Source organism: Eurosta solidaginis, chromosome 1, assembly GCF_040869045.1.
Source record: "Eurosta solidaginis isolate ZX-2024a chromosome 1, ASM4086904v1, whole genome shotgun sequence".
Taxonomy (NCBI): Eukaryota; Metazoa; Arthropoda; class Insecta; order Diptera; family Tephritidae; genus Eurosta; species Eurosta solidaginis.
In genome coordinates this window covers 53,455,911-53,462,002 of record NC_090319.1, presented here as the reverse complement: position 1 = coordinate 53,462,002, position 6,092 = coordinate 53,455,911, and positions in this window count along the sequence as shown.

The window sequence follows — 6,092 nt, the reverse complement described above, 5'->3', positions numbered from 1 at the left end:
CAGTAATAAGTCTCTTTGATAGAAACTCATTAGATTCTTCCAGTTACTCCACATTCCATCCTCTCTACCCTCTTTTAGGGGATGCTTAAGCTGATATACGCATGGCCGGAGAAGAATGGCGAACTTTTTCCCCGTGCAATCTACAAGCCACCTCATTTTCTCCCGACACCGTCCATGACTCTGAGCCATACATTAGAACAAGTATGATAAATGATTTGTATATGGTAATTTTTCGAGAGAAAAGACTTTACTTTCCACTTGCCAACTCAGTCCGAAGCACCAATTGTTGGAAATAGATATTATCCGTTTGATTTCTAAGCTGACATAATTTTTGCTGGTTCCCAGGCACGAACGCGCCTATTATTTCTTGTTTATTTACCACAAGACCAGTGGCGCAGTGTGGGGGGGGGGGGGGGCATCTTACCCCGGGCGCTACTCACAGGGGGCGCCAAATGGTCCGCAAAGCAGAACTTCCTAGATAATTTGTATTTTTATTATATCTAACTGATTTCTGGAAAAAATTTTCTATTCTAAAAAATGCTTGCATATATCCGGAACACTTGCGACAGGTTGTGGAATAATTGAGAGCATATATCTCTTTTTCTCACGTTCAACGTTACGATGGGAATTATTAAAAAATGCTTTAACAAAAACTGTCAAACGTGAATCTGAAACACGGTGGAGAGCCAGAATACAAGCGGCTAGCGTTATCATCTATGGGCTAGAGAATGTAGTGGAACACTGAGAACAATTAGCAGAGGACACTAACACCACAAATGGCACAAGAAGCGAAGCTACAATTCTGTTTCAAAATATACTGATTTTAGTTTCATAGCATGAGTTCATTTCTGGTGTGAAATCTTAAGTACGATTGATTGAAGGCGCCGCAAAATGCCCGAAGAATCGGCTACAGATGTTGGTCTTTCCGCAGAATTTGAAATGTCTCGCGTTAGGACAAGTGTTCTCGATCGTCTCCAACAAAAAATACGTGCACGACTAAATTACCTTAATTTTATATTTGGAATTCTCTTAGAAGTTGGAAATTTGTTAAACAGGGATAATAACGACGAAATTGTAAGGGCTTGGTGAATTTTATAATACATATTTCGATGGAACAGAACTTTTTATCGAAATATGTGTCTGCAAAATATTACTTCGCAGTAGAAAAGAAATTGTACCTAAAACTCCGTTAGAATTACTTTCTTTTATAATCTCATATGGAGAAGATGTTTTTCCAAACTTGACTATTTCAGTATTACTAATGTGTTATAATCATATTATTATTAAATATGTATTTGAGTCTACTTATAGATGATATCTTCAGCCCATGATAAAAATAAAGGAAGGTAAAACCTTTCTCTTCTCTGTGGCCATAATGGTTTTTTGATTTTTAAAAAAGTTTTATAATCGCTCTCAAAAACTTTGTGGAATTCCAAACCAAAGCAGAAAAACAAAAATTTTAGCATATTTGACTTTACAACTGCCCGATAAACTTTAACAAATGCCCGATAAAAAATAAAAATAAAATAGATCGAAAATTTAGTATGCACTTTTTTAGATCGGTTTTATAGTTTTTTTTTTTTTTTAATTTGAACGATATAACCATTCATGGTCATAATTTGCTCATACTAGCATCAGCTACTTCCACATTACAAAAAAATATTGCGCCCGGGCGCAAGAAAACCTCGCTTCGCCACTGCACAAGACCCCTTTTTTTGCTTCATTATCTAACTCAGAGAAGGCAGAACTCATAGCGCCTTTGCGAAGGCAAATTGTACGCTTTTATGAAGACTGTACCAACACGGTTTAATTCTGCTGCTAGAATTATCTTCTCCAATATTATGCTGAAGAAATCGCAGGAAAGAGTGTTGCCTTGTCTGAAGCCTGGTTTGGTTTCGAATCCCTCGGAGAAATCCTTTTATATCCCTACAAAGCTGGCGAAAAAGCCGTAGAATCAGCCTTCTCAATATCGCATATAAGGTCCTTTCAAGTGTATTATGCGAAAGATTGAAGCCCACCGTGAACCGGCTGATTGAACCTTATCAGTGCGGCTTCAGACCTGGTAAATCTACCATCAATCAGATTTTCACAATGCGCCAAATCTTGGAAAAACCCCGTGAAAAAAGAATCGACACACATCACCGCCTTCGGCAGCACGAAAAGGAGCTGCCTATATGCCGCTATGTCTGAATTTGGTTTCCCCGCAAAACTTATACGGCTGTGCAAAATGACGTTGAGCAATACCATCAGCTCAGTCAGAATTGGGAAGGACCTCTCCGAGCCGCTCGAAACTAAACGAGGTTTCAGAGGGCACGATAGGGGGGTGCGATTTCTTTAATTTGATGCTGGAGAAAATTATACTAGCTGCAGAACTTAACCGCACTAGAACAATATACTGTAAAAGCGTGCAATTACTGGCATATGCTGATGACATTGATATCATCGGCCTAAACACCCGCGCTGTTAGCTCTGCTTACTCCAAACTGGAAAAAGAAGCGGTAAAGATGGGTTTGGTGGTGAACGAGGACAAAACGAAGTACCTGCTGTCATCGAGCAAAGAGTCAGCGCATATGCGCCTTGGCAACCACGCTACTGTTGGCAGCCATAATTTCGAAATAGTAAAAGACTTCGTTTATTTGGGAACCAGCATCAACATTAGCAACAACATCAGCACTGAAATCCAGCGAAGAATCAATCTTGCCAATAAATGCTACTTTGGACTAGGTAGGCAATTGGAAAGTAAAGTCCTCTCTCGGCGAACGAAAATCATACTCTACAAGTCACTTATCGTACCCGTCCTGCTATATGGGGCAGAAGCATGGACCATGACAACAGCAGATGAAGCGGCTTTGGGAGTGTTTGAGAGAAAAGTTCTTCGAAAGATTTATGGACCTCTACGCGTTGGCGATGGCGAGTACCGAAGAAGATTTAATGATGAGCTGTACGAGCTATACGCAGATATCAACATAGTCCAGCGAATTAAAACGCAGCGGCTGCGCTGGCTAGGCCATGTTATGCGAATGAAAGATGATGCTCCGGCCAAGAAAGTGCTTCTATGGGAACCCGCCTATGGAAGCAGAGGTAGAGGCCGGCCCCCACTCCGTTGGAAGGACCAGGTGGAAAACAATTTAAACTCCCTTGGTATGACCAATTGGCGCCGGTTGGCGGAGCGAAGGAGCGACTGGCGCGCCTTGTTGGACGGCCATAACCGTTTAGATGGTTAAGCGCCAGTTAAGTAAGTAAGTAAGTAACTTTTGTACTTTTTTCGTACCATTAAGGTACAGCCCGACCATCTCGGGAACGATGTACTATGACCACATGAAACCGCCCTCCCATCTCCTAGATCCATGGAAAATTGGGGTCTCAGGAGCCTCGGCTGCTAAAGAAACAGGATTCGCCACGGGTAGGTAAGGTTGACAATTGGGTTGGAGAAGCTATAAATTGGGCTGACGGTTTGGTCATATATATATGTAGTAAAAAATGTTCAGATCTAGGCTCAAATTTCTAACCGTTTAACAGTTCTTTTTTTTTTTTTGAACGACCCAACAACCCAAATGCTATTCCCAGTCTCCGAACACCTCTTTACTTGAGAGGCGACAAACAACGCCAAGGCTTCTTAAATGCATTTGACACTAGTTCTTTTCTGTCAATTGCCAAACGGCAGCTGCAAGGCAGACGAATTTTCACTGAGAAGATTTTCTTTGCAATGAGTGTGCCAAAGCAGTGTCGAGAGACCACCACGCTTAAATTATTTTTTTTTTTTCATGATAAATATAAGCTTAGGCAAACTGTCAAATTGAGTTAAACTTGTAATGAACAAGTAAGGAAGGTTAAGAACATTACATACTCAGCTGAGAGCTTTGGAGACAAAATAAACGAAAATCACCAGGTAGGAAAATGTACCTAGGGTAACCCTGGAATGTGTTTGTATGACATGGGTATGAAATGGAAGGTAGTAAAAAGTATTTTAAAAGGGAGTGGGCGCCTTTTCGAGATAACGCCATAAAGGTGGACCAAGGGTGATTCTAGAATGTGTTTGTACGATATGGATATCAAATTAAAGGTATTAATGAGGGTTTAAAAGCGAGTGGTCCTTAGATGTATATGTGAAGGCGTTTTCGCGATATCGATCAAAATGTGGACCAGGGTGATCCAGAAAATCATCTTTCGGGTACTGCTAATTTATTTATATATGCAATACCCCGAACAGTATTCCTGCCAAGATTCCAAGGGCTGTTGATATTGCCTTGTAGAACTTTTTCATTTTCTTCTACTTAAAATGGTAGGTGTCACACCCATTTTACAAAGTTTTTTCTAAAGTTATATTTTGCGTCAATAAACCAATCCAATTACCATGTTTCATCCCTTTTTTCGTATTTGGTATAGAATTATGGCATTTTTTTCATTTTTCGTAATTTTCGATATCGATAAAGTGGGCGTGGTTATAGTCGGATTTCGGCCATTTTTTATACCAATATAAAGTGAGTTCAGATAAGTACGTGGACTAAGTTTAGTAAAGATATATCGGTTTTTGCTCAAGTTATCGTGTTAACGGCCCAGCGGAAGGACAGACGGTGGACTGTGCATAAAAACTGGGCGTGGCTTCCACCGATTTCATCCATTTTCACAGAAAACAGTTACCGTCATAGAATCTATGCCCCTACCAAATTTAAGAAGGATTGGTAAATTTTTGTTCGACTTATGGCATTAAAAGTATTCTAGACAAACTAAATGAAAATGGGCGGAGCCACGCCCATTTTGAAATTTTGTTTTGTTTTTGTATTTTGTTGCATCATATCATTACTGGAGTTGAATTTTGACTTAATTTACTTATATACAGTAAAGATATTAAATTTTTTGTTAAAATTTGACTTTAAAAAAAAAAATTTTTAAAAAGTGGGCGTGTTCTTCATCCGATTTTGCTAATTTTTATTTAGCACATATATAGTAATAGTAGTAACGTTCCTGCCAAATTTCATCATGATATCTTCAACAACTGCCGAATTACAGCTTGCAAAACTTTTAAATTACCTTCTTGTAAAAGTGGGCGGTGCCACGCCCATTGTCCAAAATCTTACTAATTTTCTATTCTGCGTCATAACGTCAACCCATCTATCAAGCTTCATCGCTTTATCCGCCTTTGGCAATGAATTATCGCATTTTTTCGGTCTTTCGAAATTTTCGATATCGAAAAAGTGGGCGTGGTCCATAGTCCGATATCGTTCATTTTAAATAGCGATCTGAGATGAGTGCCCAGGAATCTACATACCAAATTTCATCAAGATACCTCAAAATTTACTCAAGTTATCGTGTTAGCGGACAGACGGACGGACGGACGGACGGACATGGCTCAATCAAATTTTTTTTCGATACTGATGATTTTGATATATGGAAATCTATATCTATCTCGATTCCTTTATACCTGTACAACCAACCGTTATCCAATCAAAGTTAATATACTCTGTGAGCTCTGCTCAACTGAGTATAAAAAGAAATGGTTTGTTGAAGACCACTAGGAAGTAATCTGGTTCGACGAATATGCCGCCACGTGGCACTCACTGAATGGACAAAAATGTCTCAGAATGGAGTGCGAAACACCCATGCACGCCCTCTTAGCCTAACCCAACCTACTAGTCTATCATGAATCTTAAAACTTCATACATTACGTTTTAGCGATTGAATCAAAATACTTATTATTGAACAATTTCATGCACGCGAACAATTTAACTCACTTGGCTCGTAGTGATAACAGTAATGGTGAGTGTCAACAGCTTGATATTTTTATAACACTGTTATGTATAATCAAATTAGTACACTAATGGCAACTCTTGTTTTTAACAGTTCCTTTTACATACATTCGTTCTGATATACATACTAATAATTAGCTGATGTTCAATTCTTGATAGACATCTGAATTCAATATACGTGTGAAATTTTTCTGCTCAAATATACTTTAATAAATACTCGAATTTATTATATTTCAGTATTGTGTTTGGGTATCCCCAACATTTGGCGACGAGTTTGTGCATATTCGAGAAAAGTATACACACGCTAAACAATATAACCACAATTTATTAACATGGTGGACGAAA